The sequence below is a fragment of the Triturus cristatus genome, chromosome 7 (assembly GCF_964204655.1).
Source record: "Triturus cristatus chromosome 7, aTriCri1.1, whole genome shotgun sequence".
NCBI classification, from domain to species: Eukaryota; Metazoa; Chordata; class Amphibia; order Caudata; family Salamandridae; genus Triturus; species Triturus cristatus.
The window spans coordinates 1,021,282,284-1,021,310,157 of NC_140590.1; the positions used below are offsets into that span (position 1 = coordinate 1,021,282,284).

General features: G+C 45.4%; 1 long non-coding RNA gene across 1 annotated transcript; it reads right to left on the minus strand.

Annotated features, from left to right (window-relative positions):
- Positions 1-1,929: 1,929 nt before the first annotated feature.
- On the minus strand, positions 1,930-27,874 carry LOC146811039 (uncharacterized). The gene is made up of 3 exons (XR_014966678.1): positions 27,512-27,874; positions 2,573-2,709; positions 1,930-2,008 (listed from the first exon to the last, which is right to left on the minus strand). It is a non-coding gene; the product is annotated as an uncharacterized LOC146811039 (long non-coding RNA).

Below are 27,874 nucleotides of genomic sequence, written 5' to 3' on the forward strand. Positions count from 1 at the left end.
CCAGAGGCGCCTTTATAAGGTAAAAACTGGTTGTAGATACAGATATTTGCTGTTGCTGATTGGTACCTGGCCTGCTTTTATGTCCCGGAAATCTGAGAATTTGGTGGAAGCATATGAAAAAGAAAGATATTTTCCAGTAAAGGGTTCTTTTGAGTGACATCATGGACAACGAGAACAAAGTATGAGTTGTTTATGATGTCAACAGAATACTGAGTCGAAAAATCTTTCCCTTGTTGCCAACTTCCAATTTAAAGCAAGCACTGCCAAAGCCAGTAGTTCTATGACCTATTGGGGTTGCTAATGCTTTTAGCCATGCTGTACATCATCCATGATGCTGTGCATTATGGAAAAAAGTCATTTTGTAGTTGTGCACACCAACCATGTGCTGCCTACAAAGAGAAGCGGGTGGGTGAAGCAACATGTGTGGGGGAAGCAACACGGGGGGGTTGAAATCATGAAAAGAGGGGGTGGAGAAGCAATAGGAGAGCAATAGGAAGGCCTAAAGGGGACGGGTGGAAGAAAAGGAGGTCGGCGGATGAGGAAGCAACTCAGGAGGGAGGCAAACAGCGAGAGAGGAACATGGAGCGGTCTGGAAATCAAACAGATGATGGAGCACAACGTGGAGTTGGCTGAGAAGCAAATAGTCGAGAAAGCAACATGGGGAAGAAGCACATAAGGCTGAGTGTGTCACAGAGTCAGGGAAGGGAGAAAGAGCAGCACAAATATAGAGAAGGGGAAGTACTCAAGGGAGACAGTTGGAAAACACATGCATTCTTATGGAGTGATTCAACAAAAAGAAAAAGTAATGGATGAAAACTGGGCTTTGGAATTACACAAATAATGTGCCATGCTCCGGGGAAGGGACAAACGAATGAAGAGGAAGAAAAGCCCACACAAGCTAATGAATAAGAAACAAGCAAATGAGAGTCACAATTAAACCAACTAATGGTAAGCAATGGGTGAGCTCTAAGCCCAGTGTAAGATGACAATTTGTGTCACAGCAGACAGCTCATACGCTGTTTTGAAGGTGGGACCTAACAATATGTAGTATACCATACAAGACTTTCAATAAAGATTTTATTTGTTATTATTTATAAAAAGAGTCCTCACAGCGTGAGGAGAGGAACACCGAGAAACAAATAACAGGAGACTCACCGACCTGTAGCAGAGATGCAACATCACAGTCAAATGGAGAGGAGACCAAGCAAAGTTATGGGGACATGTCGCAATGGGAAAGGAGCCATCAGCAGACCAGAAGAGAAATGTATCAGCAGAGAAACCCTACAATAGCAGGGGAGACCACGGACCGCAATGAATCCAAAGGCGTAGAGTAGTGGAGAAACTGGTTTGAAGTCACTAGCTTTCCACCAATGAGCAAGACCTCCCACCACAACACACTGGAGACCCATGGCTTATCCAGGGGTGCACGGCATAAGCGGGGAATAAAGAAGAGAATGCAGTAAAAGAGGAGCCAGGCTGGGTGGGGATAGTTAAAATAGGCAATGTTTGTGTTTTTTCTGTGCTTTTGATTTTGGAACATAAGAGACCAACACATGTAATATGGATTATTTTGAAAGAAGTACTTGTTGGATAAAGGATTCTTAAGAAAGAATATACATATTCTCAGCCTGAGTAAAAGTAAAGAAGAAACTTTATCAGAAGAAACATTATGGAGACAAAATAAGAACAAAGGGAGAGAGGAAAGGAAAGTTTAGTGAATGTGTGTGGCCTTGTAAAGGTAAAAGAAAGAGAAAGGCGTATCTTAGATGAATGAGACCGGTGTAAAACCTGAAGGACCAGAATAGAAGTAAAAGACTCTGACAGGGTCAATACACTGATTTCGAAAACAAAAAGGAGCAAGAAACACTCCAAAATGATGATTTCTGTTCTTTTTTTCCTTTAGTAATACCTTCCTTGGCGCTAATACTTACCTAGTGGTTTTCCTGGGATGAAGAACTGGTGGCGAGGAAGCTGGAGGCACCAGGGAAGAACTGAACGAGTGGAGGACCTGGAAAAGAGGAGAATGGAAATATCTTTGGAACACTGTTCGTGGTTTTTCCTGTGTTGGATGATTAAAGGGCACTGGGCACCACAGTAAAACAGCTAGAAAACATAGCAAAGAAAATAATCTAACCTGGTCTGTTCTGTTTGCTGACTCAGTCAAAAGCCACCATTGCAATAAGACTTTCAAATAAAAAACAAGGTATAAAGATTTCATAAAAAATGTTATGTTAATCAGTGTGAAGTGTAGTGCTTAATTTGAGCCGGTGGTTTCCGGGTCTCGGCACTTAACTGTCAACACTGGTGCCTGTGGCAATCTGCCACAAGGTGGTGCTGTCTGGTTTATTTAAGGATAACCAAAACAACATCAATTACTAATTCAATATACATTAAAAATGACAATTACCTGCTGCCCTGTATGATACAATATTAATCCATTCCTCACCGGGCCAGTCCAGTTTGCAAGGCCCAAAGCAGCAGCCAGAGAGAGTTAATGGCGCCTTTTTGGAGTGGGATATAAATATTCAAGTACATGTGCACGGTTGTAAGACAGTCTAATGCTGATACTTACGGGAGGAATGATGAATGTTCTGTCAGCAGACTTATCCTGGTGTTGCAAGGTGTGTAGGCGTGATGCTTCATTGTGGTGTACACAGTTATGATCTAAGACACCGCTGCTTATCGGAATAAAAGATAGGTCTGCATTTTCTGGAAATAAAGGAAAGAGAATAAGCAGTGCATATAGAGAAGTGAGTGGCCAACCCATAGCAGCTTCCAAAGTGTAATTTATTAAATGTAAATGCAATTAGGTAAGTGCATGTAAATGTAACCCACAAGGGACTTTCCTATGTTACAAACAAAAGTAAGCCACATTGATTCCTAGATAACACAAAGCCAAAAAGAAGGGCCTGTTTAGCACAGGTTCAACCTGTCACAGAAAAAAATACATTTGTACCCTGAGATGAAGAAGATTCATAGAGAGAGATCAGGAATCCTGAGACGAGGACCAATTGGAGAAGAGGCTCTAGACGCGCAATGTGAGGAACCTTCATAATGAGAGGCCTGGGAGAAGCTCAGCTGGCGTGAGGGAAAATCACGGAGATGTCACTGAAAGTCTGAGATAAAGGCCAGTCACAGAGGGGGATTGTAGGAGACCTGATTCTGAGGACCAATGACAAACAAAGGCCTTTCGGGTCAGCGAGGAGGGCCAATGAGAGATTTCTCTGGCTGCCTTGAGCAAGCAACAATCACAAACAGTAAACCCGTCATGGCTAAGGCAAGGACTAATGAGAGAGATGTGCCTCTGCATGTCGCATGGTAGGATTATCCACAGAGAGAGAGGCCACTACATGCCACTTTTTAAGGATCAATCAAAAAAGGAAGGCGTCAATAGCCCCGTGACGAGGACAGGAGAGTGATGTCCCTGGGTGCCAACGGTGAAGACCATCACAAGTTGAAGCATCTAGATGCCTATGACCAAGAGCAGGATCAATCTACGATACATCGTCCTCCATGCCTTGAGCTTCAGATAATCGAAGCGAGAGGCCTCTGGATGCCTAAGGCAAAGATGGAACCTAAGACCAAACCTCTGTGCTTGAGGCACAACCAGCCACGGAGACAACCTCAGGGCGCGTGGGCCGAGCGCAAATCACAGAGAGGCTTCTGAACGTCCAGGACGAAGGCCAATCAATCCCAGGCAGAGCTCTGTGTTTGTCTGAGGCCTGATTTGTGATCACAAGACAGCCATTGCTGCACATCGAAAGCACGCTACAGCGTATCTGGAATGTGTCCCATGATGTCACTGACTCAAGAATGCGCGCTCCCTTCCAAGGTGCAGATTATTATACCCATATGTAATACCCCACAGACCACCACGGATAAAAATGTTGCATAAAAGCTCATATGTTTCTCCTTTCTTTAAACAAATCCAGATTGCTGGCCCAGCGCTCGCCCTCGCGCACGTGTACTGAGTGCGCGAATGGCATGTCTGACATCTTTCCTGCATTTTTGACATTTAGATCACTGTGGAATTATGAACAATTTTTTTTCTTTTCCCTCCCTTTTAAGGCCTGTTATTTTCAAATATTTTTCTAATATTACTCTGGCACTGTCATCTCGCCTTTGCGCACACAGTATTATTTCGACAACGATGCGCTACGTCACCTCTCCAGAGGTACAAACTGCTGACCAGTACAGGAAAAAATGTTACCCTTTGGGTAGAATCTGTAGACATAAATAACACGCAAACAACAGCCAATCAGATTTCCCCTGGAGCCTCAGACGGAGGAAAGAGGGTGAGTGGGGATCTGTCCCTTGAGCAACATCGCTTAGCTGGAGTAATGTGGTTCTGATCTCATTCTGTGCTATTTCCTGAGCTCAGCCTCGTAATATTGGCCGCCCGTGTTCTGAGTTGGATTTCACAGGCATTTAAATACCATGCACTTACCATCCACACCACTTTCTTGCCTCCCTCACTCCCCAAAGTGCACTTCCTGTGTGAAGTAAATTTTACATGGATTGCACTAACAGTGCTTTTTGTAAGCTTCTCTCCACAAACACACACAAGAGGAAGACGTCACACCGAGAACGTTCTGTATATTGACAGGGCTGACTGCAGTGGCGTAACCAAACTTGAGGGGGCCCCCTTGCAGGGTACATGAAGGGGCCCCCTCCGGACTGAATCGGGAGGCCAGAGTACTGTGCTGAGGAGGCCCCCTGCAGCCCGGGCCCCCTGCACTGTGGGGGCTGCGGGGCCCTGTGTGATGCCACTGGCTGACTGGAACCTGTTTATACTGTGGAACATCATTTGCAGGGACAGGGGCTGCTCAGAAAAAGCCCACGCTGATAGGGCCTGGCCGCCCTGTTCTCCTAGGCCTGTGTGTCCCAGGGGCCTTTACTCCAATCTTGGCAAGTATTGCTTCTGTTCTTGGCAACACTTGAATCAGATAACACTGCATGCTCCTTGAATTTCTCTTTATGTTTTATTTAGGATTTGACCTTCAGAGGTCAATGGTGTTGATCAGTCAAGGGTTCTCTTGGAGGGTGGTTCTGGGTAGAACACCTAGTTCAGGCAGCTCATGTCTCACTCACAATAAGTATGTCCAAGCAGTACTACTGTTCCGAGAAAGCAGTTTTATGGAATTAGATATTTGTGTACATGTACCAAGTTACTCTATTACTTCAGTGTGCTCTGCAGGGGGATTGCACAGAACAAAAAGTACAATTGCAAATGACCATGAAACTCTAGCCAGGAACACAGGATTTGGTGTACAATTGCCTGTCAAGTTCACCCTCTTCTGCAGTAGCCGTGTTTATAATTGGGTGTGCGATACAGATCATCTTTGTGTCAGTGGGAGCAAGCTATAACTGACTGAAGAGCCCTAATAAGTATAAAATCAGTCTCGGCTTGCTTGAGTTATAGTGCAGAGAGGCCCTGGCCTGGCATTTCAGGCTGGACTGTTCCCATTGGAGCAGGGTCAAGACTGATTTGCACATGGCTGGCTCCAAACTGAGGTGCACTGTGTTCAAAATAACGATGGACTGGAATGCAGCCCGAGTAATTACCCGTGGCTCAGATTAATTCAAGCATTCATCCATCACTTTTTTGTATACATAGGTGTGATGCCTTAAGTGGGACGGGTAGGCCCAGATGTGGTCCTAGTGCAAACCGTGCCACCAGTGGCGTAACAAAACTTGAGGGGGCCCCCTGCAGAGCACATGGAGGGGGCCCCCCTCCCCCGGCGGTGCGGCCCTCCATCTACCACTTTGCCCTACCACCCAGAAATCTAGTATATTTTGATTTGAAACCTCCAACATTTAAATGAAATGCCTCTATATTGTCTTTCTCTAAGTTCTAATGAGAAAGTGGGAAACACTCTTAACATACAGCTATGCCATTTGTAACAATACTGTCAAAAGCAGATTATTTAACTGAGGCAGCAATCAGAACAATGCCAAGGAGTGATCCTATTGTCTCAGGAACTGCCTATGGCTGAAGTACAAAGAACAACTATGAAGGGTCTGAAAAAGAATTGCCAATACCTTGAAACTTTGAAAGACCAACCCAAACCTGAAATTTCATGAAAATTCGACTGACAATATACATGAGAAGTACACAAGCTATAACTCAGTATCCTGCGAAAGTCAAGAGAAATAGACTGGTGAATTATCTGCATGCCACACACTAGCGACTGTCAAGGGTTGTGCATGATAATAACGTGAACTGAGGAAGCAATTTCAATCATAATGTCTTTATTAGTAAGCACTGCAAAACAGGCAGGCAAACAAGGCTGAGGAAGAAAACTGTTTGGATGCTTCAGAACATTGATGCAGATGTTTGTCTGTTTTAATTGATCATTTCTGTAGTGTAATCAATGCTAAATACAAGATTTAAGGTACACGTATTACAGACAAGTGCATGCAATACACCATGAATAACACTGCATGTAGAATAAAAACAAACCATATCAGCAAGTACCTAATGACAATCTATACAAACTGTAGTTAGTAAAGCAAAAGAAAAAGTGCAAATACTTTCAAAGTGCAAAATAAAGCAATCACCAGTCCAGCAATATACAAAAATCAAGCATGTTTTGTAAAACAATCCAACTTTCTTCTTGCATCAAGGTGAACATACTTTCAAAGTGCATGGTAAAAACAAGTCCAGCAGCTTCCCTCACAAGGACTGACCTGAACCACCAGACTGGGCCTTAGTTCATAACAAACAGAGGCCTCAGACCTCAGTGTGTTAACACTGGCGGTATATACAATCTACTAAGAGTATAGGCACGCCTGCTAAATTACAGATTCACCATTGCCTCCAAATGGCTCTATCGTCACGTGTGACACCACCAGCCAGGCCTGGATTTTAAGCCAACAGCGCCTTGCATTCTGGGAGTTGTGCTGTGACCATCTAAGTAAGGGGTTAAACATTCCAGCATGCAAAGTGTTGTTGGATAAAAGCTACAAATGAACACTACATGGTGCCAATGCCACTTGGCAGCTATGTTTTATACAAGCACAAGGGGATGTTTAATTTCCTCAACACATGCTGCAGAAGTCCGGCGTCAAATAGCAAACACGTTGTGCGGAGAACCCAGAAACGTGCTGTGTTTAGCCCGCGTGTATGGACCTGAGGTGTCATTCTCTAAGAGACCCAGTGGTAAAAGCCCACAGTTGTCTCTAATGCATGTCAGTGCCAGGCAGTGGTCGAAGTGGGGGAAAAAATGTAGATGAACTGTGGGAGGAGAATCAGATGGCAGGAATAACCAATGGATTGGGTCAGTGGGCGGAGTGAGAGGTGTGGCAGAAAGAGCAAAATATCCCAATTTTTAGTATTCGTTTCCCATTTCACTAACCGGTTACAGCTTATTACATTATTTAATTTAACCAATAGATACACATGTTTATTTAAGGTTAAATATGTGTTATTGACATTAAAATACATTCACAAAGTGGGATACATTTCCAATCACAGAATGTCCCAAATATCCTTACAAGTGGATTCACAAGCCATTTGTCTCCCAGCCATGGAGTTTCTGTCATCAGCACTTCTCCTCCTTTTTTCCACTAGAGCAGCTGAAATGAAATGAATGAAATGAAATAGCATTTATAAAGCGCATGGTTACCCGAAGGCATCCCAGCACTAGGGCAGAAACCGCACTAAGCTGTGGCAATCAATTAGGGAAAAGCCAGGTTTTGAGCCTCCTGCGGAAGACGGTGTGGTCTGGCTCTTTACGTAGCTGAAGCGGCAAGGAGTTCCAGAGTTTTGCGGCGTTGCAAGAGAAGAGCCGGCCGCCACTTCTTGACCTCTTGATTCTGGGAACAGACGCCAGGTGGAGGTCATTTGAACGTAACCGCCTGTTGGCTTGGTAGGGCTGGACAAAGGAAGAAATGATAGCCGGTCCAACACCCCTAGCATCTTGTGGGTGGTGGAGAGGGCTTTAAAGTGGACTCTTTCCTGAATAGAAAGCCAATTTAAAGACCTAAGTGCAGCTTTGGCTGACTGGCGGCTTGGAGTACGCTCAAGAATCCTTGCGGCACAATTTTGCATGATTTGATGTTTCTTAAGGACCACACAGGGAGCACCGTGATAAAGAGCGTTGCCATAGTCCAGGCGGGATAAGACAAGTGCCTGGACCACGAGCTTTCTTGCTTGAGGGGGTAGCAAAGGCAACACTTTACGCAGCAGTCTTAGAATACCGAAGTAGGAGGCAACAACTTTCCTTGTTTGGGTTTAAAAGCTAAGCTCAGAATCGAGCCAGAAACCCAAACGCTTTATTTCGGATTTGGGGATAGGCACAGGGCCCATACATGCTGGCCAGATAGATGAAACCTCGAGGGGGGAGGGATTACCAAGCAACATAAGCTCGGTTTTATCACCGTTCAGTTTTAGATGGGAATGGCACATCCACCTCATCACCTCCTCGAGGCATGGGCCAAGATAAGTAGGGGAACTGCTTTTGTAGTTAAATGCCACCACTAATTGAGTGTCGTCGGCATATGTAATTATATGCACCCCAAAGGGTAGAACAATGTCTGCGAGAGAAGCCATGTAAACCATAAAGAGAGTGGGACTCAGGGAGGACCCCTGAGGCACTCCACAATAAAGGGGCCTAGGGCTTGAAATGGCCTCGCCCTCGAAGACCTGGAAGGATCTACCCTCAAGGAAAGTGCACAGCCAATTCAGGGCTGTTCCTGTCACACCCAGATCTTTGAGTCGATGCATTAGGATACAGTGATTAACCATATCAAATGCCGCGCTGAGATCTAACAATATCACGGCTAGAGAACCACCTGCATCAAGAATCCTTTTAGACTCTTCCGCGACTGCCAGTAAGGCTGTTTCAGTCCCTTATAATGGCAAAACCCAGTTTGGGATGGATGCAGGAGTTTTCCAACTTCAAGATGCCTAGAGAGAAAGTTCAAACATGAATGGAAAAATATCTTAGTTTGCAAATGTTTTCCACATAACTATGGCTTTGCCATATTTGCCACATAATACATCATCTGCTGCATAATCTGACGATTTTAACTAATAAATTATTCATAGCTCAAACACATCAAAAGTTACTAAAAAATGTGACTTGTGCTGCTGTGAAGTGGAAGGCCCTTTGCAAAGGTTGACTGGTCACTTTTCTCATTTCTGCAGTTGTATGTTCCACTAGTACTAATAAGGAAAAATCTTTGCAGAGACTGTTAGCATGTGTAAAACTTTCAAAATAATAAAGTGTCAGAAAATTTACAGCACCACTAATACCAGTGTAGGGCAGGGGTCTTCAAACTGTGGGGCGCGACCCCCAGGGGGGCCGTGGAGTGATGCAAAGGGGGTCGCGCCGTCCCAGTCACACTTCTGCCCAGGCCCCCCCCCCTTCCCCCCCGTCCTGTGTCTCAGCCCGGGCTGCTGCAGTGAAACTTGAGCTGCTGGGGGCTCAGCTGGGCAGTGTCTGGATTCCTATCTCCGCCACATGTTTTTTCACAGGTCTTTAAAGACCATTTAACATGCCTTTGTAAACTGCTGACAGAGGCTTAGGTTTTTTTGCTGGTTCCAGTACCCCCTGGGTCCCCACTGTGCCGTTTCCTTACATTTGGATTTTACATTCACTGCCATAGTGTGAGAATGCATTTCATGGAAAGGAATACAAAGTTGGCTTCCTGGGGGCTCCGTGTGCGTGAAAGTTTATTGTGCTTTTGAAGCACCTGCTGCAGCGTTTCTTTCCCGGCAATTACCAGGCCTCACATAAATGTCAAGATAACTGGTGTGATTAATTATCTTCCTGGAGAGAGATCAGAATGTTGTATAGTTGAGGTTTTGACTTGGGTGATGTTAGTGCAGAGGGTTAATATGCCTGCTGCAAAGAACGTGTACCAAGTAGATTACAGTGCGTATGATGTGAAGAGATCAGCAGGTTACTGCTTTCAAAAGAGACATCCTTTTGTTATTTGCAATTTATAACTTAAAGTCCTAATAGAGAATAGTGAGCTATTAACTTTCATCCTAGAACAGCATGCACACTACAAAGAATACATTATTAGACCGTTGATTAATGTTGCAAAAAGGGTTAATTTGGCTAGAAATCGATTCTTATTATTAAAGGAAACTCCCAACTATGCTGTTTCTTTTTCGACTCTGAGTTTGTGCTTCTCCACACCAAGCACTCTTGAACTATACTGCCTACCAGTATGGATGACATGTGACTCCTATACTTTTAGTCCTTTGGCTTATGTAACATTTCCTATACACTGATTTACACACTTATGATTGATTGTCTCTGTGTAATGTGTGTGTGATACAAAGTGCTCGGACACCCTACACTGGTATGAGTGGCACTATATAACTAATTCAATGCATCTGAGAGTGTGGGGTTCTGGAGACTTGGTCACTGTTAAAGGGTGCTAGTGAGAGAATCCGTGGTGGGGGTGGTCATTGTGGGGGGCACCAACAAACATGGTCGCACAGGGCACCACCAGCACTAAAGCCGGCCCTGGGAAGTATGCACAGATAAGCGCTGAAAATACCGCTTTAGGTGACTGTTTTTTTTTGTACCGACTGGGCCACCAAAATAATCTGCTGGCAACCCTAACCATAGGACTGGAAGTTTGTTGCAGGATCAGCACATTATTTATTTCCTTCACCCTCGATCCCCGATTAATGCCGCAATAGTTTAACTTAGATCTTAAAGTCTACGCCCCGTCAATAACATGCTGAGTTACTTCATAGGTCTGGGAATGCACCCTGCATTCAGATAACTCATTCCTCATTCTCGCCCTTCATTGTCACGCTCACCCTGCACTCACAGTGATCACAATGCACTCACACTGATCACCATGCACTTGCACCATTCACCCGCTCACCTTGCACTCACAGCGATCACAATGCACTCACACTGATCACCATGCACTTGCACCATTCACCCGCTCACCCTGCACTCACAGTGATCACTCTGCTCTCAAAATGCACTTGTCCTGCTCACACTATACCTCAACCTGCAGTCACACGAGTACACTACTCATCCTGCACTCATGTGACACTTCACTCACCTGTCCCCCTCACTACTCAATATGCAACTCACTCAAACAAGCCCATCAGTAATCATACATTCATTCATCCCATTCTGAACTTGCATCTGCACCCAAAATGAGAGAGGACAGCAAGGGAGTGAGAGAATTTGATTGAAGAGGTCAGGGATGAGGAGAAATGTGACTTGCCGAAGAGAAGTGTGGACACGCAAGAAGTGAGTGTGATCCAAAGGTGAGGGCTTCTGTTAGAACAAAGGGGAGATGTGAAAGAGGAATGGGGAGACTGGAGAGGTGTAAGATACAAATAGACAAAAATTTGAATGAAGAGACGAGGTGAATGAGAAGTGCTGAGGGGCACGGGAGGTGACAGGGCCAGAGAGGCCATGAGATAAATGTGAGAGACTGTTAGAGATGAGGGCAGTGAAAGGACAGAATGGCAAGAGGTGATTAAAGGTGAAGTGAGAGGTTGAATGGGGAGAGTTCAGAAGTTGTAAAAAGGGGTGAAAGAAAATGACCTGCAAAGTGAGAGAGGGATCCGGGGTTAGGAGAGGAGAGAGGGATGGAAGGGAGGGGGTGAGAGGAAAGCTGCATGGGTAAAAGGCTTAACTCTACACAAAACCGCCAGGGTTTTAAGGGACCCCTGCTTCTTCCGGTCAGGGCCAGGTGAGCTTCTAATGTGGCAGCACGTATTGCTGCAGAGTGGAAGGCCCTTCACAAAGGTTGACTTGAAATCTTTCTGATGATAATTGCATGTTGGTTATAAATGGGTACTGATTGGGTGAAATCTTTCCTCAGCGTTACTGTGTGTAAAAAATATCAAAACAATGAAGCAATGCTATCCCAAAAATACGCGGCATCACATAACCTTATTTACATTTTCATCCCACGCAATTTAGTCAACAGGTTTAGACATTTTTGTCAAGAGGGGGTCCTTACGCCTCAAAATGTTGACAGGGGGGTCTCGGCATCCAAAAGTTTGAAGACCTCTGGTGTAGGGTATCAGAGCACTTTACATCACACATATTACACAGAGACAATCATTCATATGTGTGTAAATCACTGTGTAGCAAATGTTACATAAGACAAAGGATTATACGGTGTAAGAGTCACATGACAACCATACTAGTAGGCAGCATAGTTTAATAGTGATTGGTCAGCAGGAACACAAACTCAGAATTAAAAACATAATACAATGGTTAGGGGTTCTCTTTAATAATCAGAATTGATTTCTACCCAAATGAACCCTTTTTTGCAACATTAGGATAATCGAAAACTGGGAATAAAAACATAACGCTCTAACTTATACCTTGGAGTTTGCATGCAGCTCTTACATGACAGTTAATAGCTCACTGTTCTATGTTAGGATTTTAACTTATTAACTGCAAGTAACAATAGGGTCTCTCTGACAAAAGCAGTAACCCACTGACCTATTCATACTGTGTGCACTTTGTGATATGCATGGCACATGTTCTTAGTAGCATGCACATTGCACCTCTGCCATTCCTTTTCATGAGTCAAACCTTCCACTAGACAAAACACCATCTCTCTCTACTAAGAACATTAATCACTGGAGTTAAAGACATTTTTATTGTTGCTCAAAAATGTTGCAGGCCAGGAAGGAGGCAGCAAGTGCTTTTAAAACCATAATATACTTACAAACACGACGCCTCCACCTGAAGTTAGCACCCGGTGCGGTCGTACTGCCCTAGAGCCACCCTCCTCAAGGGTCCTGTGACCTCAGTGACAGAGTCACTGCCACTCTATGGTGTGCTGCTTCATAGGTCTGTCCCAAAGACTGGAGTTGAACTTCATGGATAGTGGTGGACAGGCCTTCAAAGTTAATCCACACTTGCCACTGCTAGGGTACACCTGCTGGTGCTAAGACACCAGGGCTTTTAAAATCTTGCAGTGCCTTCTAAGGTGTAGCACAGGAATGTGCTCCCTCAGGAGAGTGGTCTGGGAGCCTGGTCATTAAGGAGGAACCTGGTTCACCAGTTCCACTTCAGCAGCTCTGACCATAGCGCCAAATCCTCTCCCCCACTGAACACTATACTGCCCCACTTAGAGAAACTTGCACCGCACTGACCCGCTATAAACACCTGGATGTGACTCAATTCTAGACAAGATCAATATGCTGCCTAAAAAAAATTAACATCCTAGAAAAAGCAAACACTCATAGGGAATGCAAGATTAAGTAAATCATGTGAAATGTAAGCAGGAACAAAATGGTTACCTTTTTCCTTTTACACTCATTATTCTGACATTAGTGAGTGCTTTTGCGTAAAAAGGTAAGACCATGACTACAGGGCCCGGAAGGGACCCGTTTCAGTGCCCATTGCTTATATTCTTTCAAAACATAGGCAGTATGGTTTAAAAAGATCACATTCCTAAACACACAGTCGCTGGACACATTTTGTTTTCCAATTCACCCATCAAGCAGGTATTTCAGTACCTCCAGGGAAGGTGCACTTTTCCACTCAGGAAAAACAATGTTGTTCAAAGAGAGAGGAGAAAACAAAGTATCACTCCACTGGCAAACACTGTAAAGTGGCGCTAATGTGTTAAGGTGTAATAAATAAATCTGGCCACCTTGCAACCACTCTGTCTTGCTTTAATTAGTTATTTATTTTCCACATTTGGAATGTTTTATTTCCCTCCACCCGGAGGCTGCACTTGTGTCAGAAAAAGACAAGTTTCCAGCAAAAATGTTATTCTTTTTTGGATCCATTTCACAGGAGAGCAAATAAACGAAAGGAGGAAAGAGAAGGTAATACTCGTTTCTTGAAGTCTCGGTTTTCACTAACTGAGGAGCGAGACAGAAAGAGAGGGAAGACTCGGAGGGCTTAGATGCCGTCACCGTGGTGTGCGCGCACAGTTTAATTTATGGTGACTTGGGGAGGCTGAAGAGGCTTCCTTGCAGACGCAGCCGTCTCCCTCCACTTAGAGTGAAGGGGCCCCTGGAGCGTGGGGCCCCCCCCTGCACCGCGGGGGCTGCGGGGGCTTGTGTTACACCCCTGCGTGCCACTGGATCCAAGCTATATCCGACTGATGAGCCCGAATAAGGGTGAAATTCGTCTTGAGGTGCTTGCATTCAGGTTCAGGGAGGGCCTGGCGGCTGCTGTTGGACTGTTCCCGTTGGAGCAGGGTCAAGAATGATTTGCATGTGGCTGGGCCCAAACTGAAGCAGCATGGTGTGCAAAATGACAATGGATAGGGCTGCAGGCCAAGTAATTACAAGTGGCTGAGAATAATTCAAGCATCCCATCCATCACTTTTGTGTATACCTTAGTACCACAATATTGTGGATCAGTGGTGCCTGACTTGCATTATGTCAGGAGGCCTTTATAGGAGGTGTAAGCACTTCTTGCACAAGGAACAGGCATTGATGGTGCAAACAGGGGAAGGATGCAGCACCCAACTTGAAAGATCATGGGGGATTGGGACACCTGAAAAATCTCTCTGGTTTCTCACAATCTCCGAAGAGGATCTTTGGGTCGTGTTAACTGGTTCTAATCAGCTACGAAGGTCTGCAGTGGGAGATAGGCCACTAGCGTCTTTCTCCTTTGATTGGTCGCTGGAGTTGAGTTCACAATTGAAAGTGGAGGGGCTCAGGGCTCAGAATCTGTGACCTGCCACCAGGGAACGATGGAGTTGATGCAAGCTGTGAACCTGCAATCATGTTGTGTTAGAGTTTACTTCTTAAGAGGCTCATCTTTTTGTGTTGAGCTTGGCAGTGATAGAGAGACTCTGGTGTTGGTCACAGTAGGAAAACTAAAGTATGATATTGTAATACAGAGCCAATCTCAGCCTCTGGCGTTGATAAGGCACAGATGTTTTCCTCAGCCATAAAGGTAAGACCCCTTAAAGTGAGACAGATACAAATTATGCCTGTATTCCTCTACACAGGTGTCAGAGGTACTTGAGTAAAAGATGAACACTGTAAGTGCTAAAGGTGCCAGCTTAAATCCCGTCTTGGGGTAGTTGGCCTAAATTCAGCCTTCTACTCAAATCGAAGTTAGTCCCAAACATTAGGGGGCCAACCTGATAAAGTGCATTTTCATTTCTGGGGTGTCACAGCTCTTTGGCTGTCAGCCTCAGGGGAGCTGTCACTCTTGTTTGTTCAGTGACTTTCATCAGGCCATGTCGCTGGATTTTTCTCACTACAGCAGAGAATGGGGGTGAGCAGGTAGTCAATCTTCGTTGTGTAAAGTGTGCATGCGTAGACGTGTATTTGACACATTCATTATTCAGGTGCTGCTCCTGCCATGTCTCTGCCTGACCTGCTGAAACTGACTCAGTGCTGGCCAATAAAGCAACCTAAGGTCCTTCCTGCTACATGAGCGGATGTGCATCAAAAAGCAGACACACAAATCCGGCTTCACAGTGGACTCTACAGGAGGCAGCAGAGCAGCTTACATGTAGGGGCAAAGGGAGACAGAATCACTTACTATCACTAAACCTTAGGCAGTGGTGGTTCTTCCTCCAAGGTGGAGGAACGTCCCCCACTGTTCTTTAAGCAGTGCTAAAAAATAAAAAAATAAAATGATAACAAGACGTTATTATCATTTTCTTTTTTCTGTGCAGACTCAAAGCCAGGTATGGGCGGGGCTGGTCTTGCCAATGTCAGAGAGAGGAGGAGTGGTTTGCACTCTCTAAGTGCGCAAGACGGTTTGGCCGTCATGCACACTTAGCGTGTTCTCCACCTGACTGTGTTGAACAGCCGGGTGGACACCATGCCCGGGCTCCCAGGCACTGCCTGAGTGGCCAAACAGGCCGCTCAGACCAATCACAAAACTAATGTCATGCAACGTTGTGATTGGCTAGAAGAGACTGGGAGCTTCTGTTCCGTGCTGCAAGTGCCGAGACTGAAGATGGAGGAGAGGCGGCGGTGTTCACAGGTAAGGTTATTTATTTAATTTTTCATCTCCCCACCCCACCACCCCCGACCTGAGGCAGCCGCCACTGACCTTAGGGCTACATACATCCAGGGCAAATCCCAGCATGAGGACCTTGCCGTCTCTCCGGTATTCAAGCACTCATGCATAGTACATACAATCGTCGGCGTCAAGGGTCCCAGTCATGCTACATTACACAGATTAATTAGGAAGGACAACAAGGGAGGTAAAAAGCCCTTTGGACCAGTATTATAATCAGCTGCTAACAATTTTTAATAGGTTTGTAGCCTGCACACCGGAACGTAATCCTCATCAGAGTAATAGTGTTGTATTAGTCCAGTGGAATTGTCAGTTAGTAATACTTGCTTTAAATTATGGGATGTGTCGATAAGTTTCTTATCTCCAACTGTATGAAAATACAGGTCAAGTGTAAGAGCCTATTGAAATTAAAGAGAGTACTTATAGCAACTCAGACAGTGCATCTACCACCTTGAAATGCAGTTGCCACTGAAGAAAGACTACAGACTAGAAACCGCTGTGGAAAGACTACAACAAACAATGCAAGAAATCACGTGTTTTCACCTGCATCCAAACACCTGTCTTCCACTCCACCTGTGATGGTGAACTAATTGCCGTCATGACCACATCCTGAAGAAGTGCATAAGAAAGATTGTGCTGGAAAAATTGAAACATTTGCTTGAGGTGATTTGGCAAGGTGTATAGTGGAAAAATAAATATTTTAACGGCGTCCAGAATTGTGACTGCCATTGCAACTAGGATATGGGGTGCTTTGAAAATGTACATCAACACTTCTATCGTATTGAGCAACTACCGAGAGCTACTTTCAGAATACGTTCTACAGCTGATTTCATTTCCCAGCCCATACCAGCTGCCCTCTGGATCCCTGATTGAGTGGCCAGACAGAGTGTCCAATAGCATGGCCTGGCCTTCTTCAGGGTTAACACTGTGAAACGAGGCCCCAGTTTTACCCTGTTGCATTTATGTCCTGCTGTCCTGGCTTTATACCTGGTGTTGCTGTGCGAGGGGCGGGGCGTCCACGTGTGCCCTCCTAGGCTAGCGTGCCTTGTGTAGGAGACCAGAGAGTCAGACATAAATCTGTTAGTGACTTAATTATAGATGTCATGTAAAGTAGGATGTTTTTGATTAGCAAAGGGCCAATTAACAAATGGCGGACAGCTTATCTCGTGAAGCCGCGACCCCACCCTTCATGATTACCGTTTGCCTTGATAGTGCTCGCACCCCAGGTGAAACAGAGTTTCCAAACTGAAAATTCCCCTCAGACAATTTCTTCGTGCACTAATTCCACCATTTTGACTTAATGCCTTGTCCATGGTGGTGAGAGTCTCCCCACTGGGGTAACGAAAAGTGAGGGGCTCTCCGGCCAGACGACTGGGCTGCAGACCCCCTGGAGCTTGCCCCCCTCCCCGGGCACCGCGGGAGCTGCCGAGGCCTGTGTTACGCCACTGGGCCTCCCACACCGCACAGTGAAAAGTGTTAATTGAAAATGCCCCCATTTGCACCCTCACACTGTGTAAGGCTGAACACTGAGCGAGAACAGCTGATTTCATTTAAATCTGCCGTGTCAAAGAGGCGATTCTTGCACTCTGACCCCACGGCGGGCTCCTGGTCGGGCACACAGACAGAACATTTCCATGAGGGCTGTCAGCTGACAAGAGCTCGGGCAGAGGCGGTGCTTCGGGAGTGACGTCCACGGAAGAAGACAGACCGGACTGCACCTATTGGCCTCGGCTCATGCCTGTCCCCAGGACCATTTTCCAGGAGATCTATGCAGTGGCATAAGGAGAAATGACGGGATCCCTACTGCAGAATGAGAAGAGGGGGTCACTTAGTCTTCCATATCTGATAGATATTGGTTGTCCTTGGGTCTAGTTGCTCCCTTAAGGATTGAGGGCCCTCTGAAGGATTGAGGGCTCCCAAAGAGTTGGGGGCCCGTGTAACACAGGAGCTACAGAGGCCAATGTTACAGCCCTGGATCAGTGCGGACCCGTGATCTGAAGTGACGTCAGCACACCGTGAAAGCAGCTTCACTGGTCACCTGTATTGTGTAGCACTAGTTGTGATGGCTTTATGCTGCTGCCTCTGTGCAGCTTGTACATATCCTTGAGCAAGAGGCTGCTGGTGATTTGCTGCACATCTTGGTCTCTCTTGGTTATTGCTGTTCTTACGAACCCCAGTAGCATCCACTAGCCCCTGTACCATCCAGGAATCCCACTAGCATCCACAAACCCCTGTAGCATCCACAAACCTCAGTAGCATCCACAAACCTCAGTAGCATCCACAAAGCCCTGTTGCATCCACGAACCCCAGTAGTATCCACAAACCCCAAAAGCATCCATGATTCTAGTCTCCCAAGGGTGTGTATGTCTGTAACCCAGCTGATGTGCTCAAACATTTTTGCGTGTTCGAATTCCCACTTTGTGGGTTCAGGAGCAGAATGCATGCAGCAAGAACATTTCGGTGTACAAGTAAAGAGACAATTGAGTGTGCACAATCCTGAAATACTGATGTACCTAAGATGAATACCTTGATGCTCACAAGAAGCAAACATCGGTATTTAAATCAAAGAAATGTTGCTGAGTGCAATAAGGAAAATAATCCCAGGGGGAAATATCAATGTATACAATAAGGAAACACGCACACAACAAAGAAGCAGTATGGTGCACTACAAAGAAATACTCCCATCTAAGGGCCTGATTCTGATGCGGTCAGGAAATCTTCCCGATCAAATCGGTTTGGAAATTGTTTCCGACCGACTCAGATCGGGAGAGTCCGACCGACCGAGTATGATGCATCCGGATGCTTCCAGATACGATTGGTTAGACTCTCATTGACTTCTATGGGAGCCTATGTTCCTAACCGAATCGTAATCTGGCCCTCGATTGGGAAGACACGTTCCCAATCCGATTTGGAAGGAGCAAATGCCATTAGGAGGCCTTCCTAACCGCATCGTAATCAGGCACTAGGTGGGAATGCTTTCCTAACCGGATCGGAATCGGGCCCTTAGTCTTTAGCCAGAGGCATCCTTTGCCACAGTGCTGGGAGACAAGGGAATGTCAGGCTACTTTTAACCCGGTGGATTGGCAGATAACAATGACTCATCCTAGTTCATTCCGTCACAGTGACATAAGGACCCAAAAGAGACCCTAACTCATGCCTTCTGTCTTCAGGATTGGACAAGACAAGAGCAGGTCTCTGGGACAACTCTATCGAGGGTGGTGTATTCCATGCCTGAGGTTAAGCCAGTGAGGACTTTTGCACAGACCCAAATTTTGATAGACTTCATGTCCATTTATGCCTTGGTGTCTCCATGCACTACTAGGTGAAGCAGGGTCGGACTGGCCTAGAAGCAGGGCCTCTGGAATTATGCGACAGGGGAGCACAGAATTATACGGCATGGTTGCCTAAATATGCTGCAAGAAAAGGCAAATTATGGGACATAATGCTGTACTTTTTTAATACTATTTATTATTTTTAAATTTTTACACTTGGTAACATTATCTGAGAAAACACCTCACCACATTAGTGCCAGTTGAACAACCAAATACAGAAAAAAGCAACCAAAAAATTACCTGTTTGCGAGCATGGGTCATTTTTTTACTTAACTCAACTCACACAAGAGCCCACGGGTCCGAATTATATGAAGGTATTCGAATGGAATACAAAACTAGCATTGGCATAGCCAATAGGTCTCGCCTTATAAGTGTTTAGTTATCCAGCACAATATCCTTGGTGCAACAACATCAAGTGTTGCATGGCTAAACACTTATAAGGTCCCAACGGCAAGACCTATTGGCTATGCCAATGCTTGTTTTGAGTGAGTGGTTCGAGCAGGTATGCCACTGTGAGGTAAAGATGCTGCAAGTGCTTTTACAGGAGCCCCTGTGACATTGCGCCTCTTCAAAATGTATCTTGGGTCTGGTGTATTACTTCTAGCCCCTATTCCCGTCTTCTCACACCCAATGCATCCTTAAATGTCCCATGGACAGCCGGGGTTGACACTCCTTTTACCCCGCCCTCCAGTGACACTTTACCTGTCACGGGTTGTGTTGGACGTGGTGGTGGTGGACGTGGTGGTGGTGGACATGGTGGTGGCTGTGGTGGTGATGGTGGACGTGGTGGTGGACGTGGTGGTGGTAGTGGACGAGGTGGTGGTGGACATAGTGGTGGTGGTGGATGTGGTGGTGGTGTGGACGTGGTGGTGGTGGTGGACGTGGTGGTGGTGGATGTGGTGGTGGTGGTGGATGTGGTGGTGGTGGACATAGTGGGGGTTGTGGATGTGGTGGTGGTGGACGTGGTGGTGGGGGATGTGGTGGTGGTGGACATGGTGGTGGATGTGTTGGTGATGGACGTGGTGGTGGTGGTGGACGTGGTGGTGGATGTGGTGGTGGACATGGTGGTGGATGTGGTGATGAACGTGGTGGTGGACGTGGTGGTGTTTGTGGTGGTGGACATGGTGGTGGTGGTGGACGTGGTGGTGGTGGTGGATGTGGTGGTGGTGGACATAGTGGGGGTTGTGGATGTGGTGGTGGATGTGGTGGTGGTGGACGTGGTGGTGGGGGATGTGGTGGTGGTGGACATGGTGGTGGATGTGTTGGTGATGGACGTGGTGGTGGTGGTGGACGTGGTGGTGGATGTGGTGGTGGACATGGTGGTGGATGTGGTGATGAACGTGGTGGTGGACGTGGTGGTGTTTGTGGTGGTGGACATGGTGGTGGTGGTGGACGTGGTGGTGGTGGTGGATGTGGTGGTGGTGGACTTGGTGGTAGATGTTGTGGTGGACATCGTGGTGGTGGACATGGTGGTGCTGGATGTGGTGGTGGTGGACATGGTGGTGGTGGACATGTTGGTGGCTTCTTTTCTGGTGTCAATTTTTGTGTATTGCATTCAAATACCTTCATATAATTCAGACCCGTGGGCTCTTGTGTGAGTTGATTCTTAGAGCGGGGAGCGCGCCTATGCTGGTCCTTAAACCTCCTCTTGGCCCTCCTCGTGTGTGTTGTAGTTACTTTTTTAGTTACCTAATTCACTAATACAGGCCACTTTTATTTTGGTGCACGGGCCTATTTCTTGTCTCAGTCCGACCCTGGGTGAAAGGCCCACAGTCGTCTCGAAAATATGGGCTTTTCTAGAGATAACACCTCCTGATCAGCCTCCAAGTTAGACTCCTGAGACTGAGCATCAGGGAAATCAAGAAGTCACCAGGTATTCAGCACACATCATCAGGTGCCTCAATTTTCATTCCGGTGTGGAGATCCAAATTCCCCAGAACCCTCTCTCTGTCTCAAAGATAACCATCCAGGGAGTTCAGTGATCCAGTCATAATAATAGTAAGGTGTTTTCACTCGTATACACAAATACTACTATTGCCTAATTTATTGGTACTCAATTTACCAACCTCGGATAGATGGAAGGCTGAGCTGACCTTGTCAAGATTAAATCTTGTGGCATGCATGTCACTGCAGATGTCTCCCGTGAGCATTTAATGCACGAATCCCTCTTTCAGTCAGAGAATACCTGGTGATGGAAAGTAGACATGTCAAAACACTGGGGTACTGACAGACACAGAACTCTGTTACCATGTCTTTCTGTCTGTTTAGGTCTCGCCTGACCAAGCGCATGCGCTGGTCTGGCGAGACTTATTGAGAGGGCTCCAAAAAGTGCTACCAGGCCAGCCTAGAGCTACAGTGCATGTGCGCGGCCGCGCGCGCCGCGATTACTTTCACTTTCGCGGCCGCAGGGCCGCTTTGATGTTTGATCGCGATTGCGATCACTTTCACTTTCGCGGCCACACGGCCGCTTGGCATAGTCAATAGGTCTCGCTTTTGGGACCTTATAAGTATTTAGTTATGCAACTGTTGCATGGCTAAACACTTATAAGGTCCCAAAGGCGAGACCTATTGGCTATGCCAATGCTTGTTTTCATATGTCTCTAGTAGTGTCCTTCTGTCTGTTTTTCAAGTGTCTGTAGTATTGAGCACCACAATTAGCGAAAGAGCTATCCTATTTTAAACAGGTGGACATGAAGCACATATGAACCCTCAGGTGATGGTGGTACGGAATGTGGTGGGTTTACGCACACCTCTGGTACCAGTAAAACCAACCTCGGATATCATTGATAATTGTTTCTAGACCCAGGGAGTGTTTATTGGATAGATCCATCTATCTGCTAAGAAACACTGTCTGATTCTTGGTTTTTCTCAGACCCACTGAAGGGGACATCAGGTTCAGAACGGTGTTTGGAGCGGTTGTAAATTATGCAGTAAAAGTTTAGGCACACAGAAGAGAGTGCACAAGGGGTTAGCCATGTTCTCAATACAAATGGGAAGGATTTTCTGACCTCGCTCGTATTTTTGCTCTTTCAAATGTTTTTTTATCTGTATTATTTTTTTGTGTAACACTTGTAATGTTGTCTAGGAATTACATTAGGGTGGAGAGGTTAGCACTCCAGCTGTGACCTCAAACAGGAGCTTCCGGCAAGAGGAGGAGACAGGAAGGGGAGGGACACAAAACAAAGGGAAGAACCAAGGGCAGTGGCAGCACCCCAGCTCCTCGACAAGGGGCCCAACTGCATATGCCAGGAGCAAGTCAATAAAGGCATCCTACACCTGCATGGCCTCTTGTTGTTCATGGAAGGTGGGACATAACAACACTAAAAATCCTTTTATAGCTGCTTCAAGCAGTATACAGTGGTGCAAGAAAGGGGGAGGGTGTGGCTTAACGGATGAGCTCCCAATTTCGGAGCTGGAACCAGGTTCCAGTCTCTGCGTGGACTCAACAGCCTGTGACACTGGGCAAATCACGTGATCTCCCCGTGTCCACAAAAAAACAACAACAAAATGAATCTGTCCATGTGTAATGTTACTGGTGCCCATTTAAAGCGCTCCAATACATTGGGGTCGAGTTTGCGCTATATAAAACTGCAAAAAAAGAAAATGAAAAGGGTGGTCAACTGATACTAGTAACATAAACAGTGGCCAAAATGGCAGAGGAGTATGGTGCACGGCAATCCCTTAAAGGATTTAGGAAAAAACATTTCCTGAATTTCAGGAAGTTCTGTCCAAGCCCAAGATGGATGGGGAGTGGAGCCTTAACAATGTAGAGATGCATTTAGTGGGATTGTATTGTATTAGCATTTATGTAGCGCTTGACGAGGTGCTGACCCACTTTGCAGTTGGGTAGCACGCTTCTCTGTGGGATCCAGGTGTTAGAGATTTATTCAAGTATAAGTACTCAGAATAGGAAGTCTGTTTTCCCTGGCTATCATGATGTTCCTAATTTCTTGTGGCTCTGAAAGGATGGTAAGCAGGTTCAACAAAGCCCTCCTGGAGGAAACACCAGCATTTTCTTTTACAGGCACTCGTGCCCTAATGTTCATATATGAAGTCAGGGAAACACAATTCCAAAAGCGTGGAATGAAATGTCTACCTCCTGTCAAGAAACAAGTGTGTGGAGACTTCCAGAAGGTTAGGTTTCAGGCCCTGGTGGGTTGAAGAATTTCCGGTCCCCTCGGTACAAAGCCCACTGCCTCCACCGCTCCCACATTCCTCCCTTAATTGTGCATTACATGTCCAATGGCTGCCGCCGCCCTGCACATGCCTCAGCCGCCACATTCCTCCCTCAAGGCCCCTGCTGGAATGTTCTATACACAGATTAGAGACAGGCTGCCCCCCCTCACTCATTATACTTAAGGTCTGATAACAGAAGCCAGGGGGGCCTGGACCAGACTTATGGCCCACAGACAAGAAACTAAGATAATATCAGATCTGTAATTTTGCACCCGAAATTACCAGAAACGCAGGAATAAGTAATTGCAGTGTGCAGAATCACTGTGGTATTCCTGGTTAACCCCTATGGAAAGGGTAAAAACATTTAAATTAGTATTTCTTCACCGATTATAAATGTCACTGCTGAATTCCGAGCTAAATCCTCCTGGTCTACCTAGTAAATTTATCACCTGAAACGGTTGCATTTCATGTCACACTCCATGCAAATTTACAGTATTCCTGGTAATTCCCCAAAAATTAAAGAGTACAATCTTTTTATTTGCTGTATTTTGCAAAGGTTTTCTTAAAACATGCAATAAAGTTTTCTATTGGTAATTCCATCTTGGGTGGAAACTCCTGCTTCGACCCACATCGAAATGAAGAGGCCACTCTTAATGACAACCTTTGTAACTGATTTGTTTCAGTCTCATCACATGACCACTATTGATGCACTGTACATGGAAACCTATATATTCCTTCTTATTTTTGTTTTGCACATAAACAGTTTCCAGACTTCAAATGGGAGTGCGGGCAGACTTTATTTTGATAGTGCCTAATAGCAAATATAAAGTGGACTACAAAGGCCTTACTCTGTGTGCAGCAGAGAACAGGATATTAAGTGTAGACCTTGTATGAATCCAATTTTCAATCAATCAAATATTCTTTATTCGGCTGTATACCAGCCATAAAAGAGAACATCTTAAAAATACATTTCATACGGTAAAGTACAAGTAAGTCAATATCAATGACATTTACGAATAGCCCGTTGATAGTCTCTTCTAGCGAACTAGTCACTGATGAGTTTAAAAAAAAAAAAAACTTAGCAGCAATTTAGTCTGATCACAACCGGGCACATGGATTAACATCTATGTACAAAGACCATATGTGTGATGAATAAAATTCCCAAAAATTAAAAAGTTTCATCATAAAAAAATATACTATACACTGCAGATGAGATAAATCAAAAACCCGCCGGGCATAATATATATACATCATCTTGTAAACACAGTATCCGTGTTAATGAAATGTGCATGGAGCGGCTATCGATACCGAATCCAATTTTGCATTCCAATGATTGCAAAGTTACTGCAATCTCTGCTTTTTCCCCCTGTACAAATTCCTCCAGGTAAAACCTGTAGAAATCTGCACAAATAAAACAGGTCAGTAATGAAGAAATACGGTAGATATCAAGTGAAGTAAAAACACATCTGCATGTTGTTTCTCATTTTGAACTGAACTTGGAATGGGCTGGTAAAGTTACCCAGGGATAAAAATGCAGGATGAAGTAATAGATTTTTCAAGGTTGATATGACTCCCCGGTACTACTGTGGACTCGAGAGAAGGCTCTCTGTAAGCTCTACTGTGTTGACAGGGGTGCATGATTGGGCAGATTGGTTAGACCTGGTAGTCCTTCAATTCCCAACCCCCAAGTATCTAAGTAGAACCAAAAGAAAAATGGCAAATGCCTGATTTAGATTTCCTAATGCACTTGTAGTAAGTGATAGGGATGTGATGGAGTACCAGTCCACCAACCTCTGTCCGGTCAAGTATGGTTCCTGTCCACCCATCAGCACCGCAAGTTTTGCCTTGCTACCACTGCTTAACCCTCCAATACAACACATGGGACAGCTTTTCACCTCTCCGGGCACTAGATTTGCCAATGAATATTCATGCCAGCGGCCTGTGTGACCAGTTTCATTGGGGCCTGTCTCTTTCTATGCATCCAAGAATGGCCTCTGCTCCCCCACACAAACTAAAATACAATGAACGGCCTCCTTTGACATTAAGAGATAAAGGTACACTGAATTTTCATGATTCTGTTTTGATTTACCTCTCACATATTGCAGCAGCTGAGACTATTGTCTAATTAACTTAGTATTCTACACATTTAAGGAGTCCATCTTCTTAAAACAACACCATGGGAGGGTACCGATGAACATCCAGAGCTCCCTGCCGCAACTGCTCCATCCTGACGCATATTGCTTTTCCCACCAAAAACTTTCTGCTGGCAATGTTTTCCACTCACGAGACCACACATGTGGAGCTCTCACAGCATAAGATTTCTGGTACATTATGTACGACTACTGGGTAGTGGAAATTTGGTACAACCTTTTTCTGTACCCCTGGAGGTTAGTTCTGGTGACTCCCTATGGAAAACCCAGTTTGTTCACCCTGGAGAGATTGATTTTTCTTTGTGTGTGGTTCATTGCCAGTGCTACTACACAGTCACCACAAAAGACCACATGAGGTTGCCAGATAGCAACAAATGATGAATAATATGACATTTCTCCTAGCGGAGAGGGAGCATCTAAACGACAATATGCTATTTTACCTGGGGCTCAGAAAACACTTCTATCAGTGATGGTGTGATGAGACTGAGTCCACAGTGACAATTATAGCCATTGTGGCGTGAACCCCTACTCTAGAAATTGTTCCTCGTCAGAGCTCCTTATTATGGAGTTACTGGTGTGCATAACCCTACTACCATAATTCCAGAGAGTGTTCTGCTGTGTTGGAGCTATTGTACTGTATTGCATTGCAACATTTATATAGCCCTTACTACCCCTATGTGTAGCACTGAATCTGTTGTCAACATGGTCAGCAAGCATTCAATGCATGTAGGTTGGAGGGTTGAAAATATGTTGTCTTTGGGCCTGAATTATGCTTTGGTGGACAGCTGTGTGTCCATGACGGCGACGTAGTAAAATGCTCCACCAAAGTTAGGGTTGTCTGCCGCCCCTGCAGACATCTCTTAACATTGGCAGGAACCGCCATCATGGCATTTCTTTTCAATGTTGTAAAGGTTTGATGGACAGCTCCGTCAAACACGAAGGCCCTCCAACCTTTACAGCATTTAAAATGTTTCAAAACAAAACTCCCAAAGCAGGAGTTTGCTACTGAAAATTAAATGGAACCAGCCCAGTACCATAATGGCATCCTAACTTAGTCCCATCCCAGTTTTGTGGACCCTCCAAACAACCAAACCAAAGTTCCTCAGCTGAAATCAAACCTTCTGACTTACGTTAAAGTTCTATTGGAATGCTGTGCATGAATTAGTGGAAGCCCTGCGGATGAATGTGGTAACTTCTAGCATGACAGCAAACACAATGCGAAACCCCTGAAGACTGAAAAACATTTGACGTCTGATAAACTTGGTGCCATAAACTTGCACTGCTTTAGGGTTGGTCACATAGGTTAGCAGATTTACAGCTGGTCACGTTTTGGACCTATCTTAGCTATTGGAAGTCTTATGTTCCTCTGATTTTTGGCACCTTGTTCTCCTTTTAACTTTTGAAAAGTGTCCAGTGTATTAGAACATTGGAATGTTGGGAGCTCCTCTGAACACAACTTTGTAGCTCTGGGTTTTTAATGGCTGGTATAAGCTCAGAGCTCAAACGTTCCAATGTTTGTCTTTAAGTTTCTCCCATTTTAATTTAAAACAGTCTACCCTTAGTGGGTGGAGTGTTCTAATAGCCTTATAGCCCTTCTACCTTGGGCTATACCGGGTGTTAAAGACCTTCTCTTTCCTTATAGGCCCTTACCTTCAGCTCGGGCCTATAATTGGGGCTCAGTGCCTTTTACAACCATTATAGACCTCAGCAGCGGGCTATAAGGCTACATTAAAACCAGCCCTTTTCAATTAAATGTATGTGAATGAGCACTGATGTTTCCTGAAAGTCAAAACTCCTGGCCTATAACTTTTCGGAGTCCAATTCATAAGCACTATTTTGCTTGATTTCTCAGTCACAGCTATTAAGGGTTGGTAAAGAGAACAACATGGGATTGACCTACCTTTATAAGAAACAGCATCCAGGCGCTGGGGCAATGAGGATAAAGCAAAGTTCCAAACTCCGATACCGCCTGTTATCAGCTCCTGCCAACGGACCTTGAAAAAATCCTGACTGGAAAGACATTCCTTGCAAAAGTGGGACATTTACTATTCACCTTTAGACTTGCATTATTTTTAGTCTTCTTTGGGAGAAAGAGTAAGTTAATGTGTTGCTTCTTCTAGCACACACTGCAAGCTGAATCTTCTCTTTACACTTGGTGAAGTTATGGTGTCCATGTATCTCAGAGACAGGATTTCAGAAGGCGGGGACGGACTCGGACACGCTGAGATTATGGCGGTCGTGCCAGTCCCCCGCAGCCGGCAGG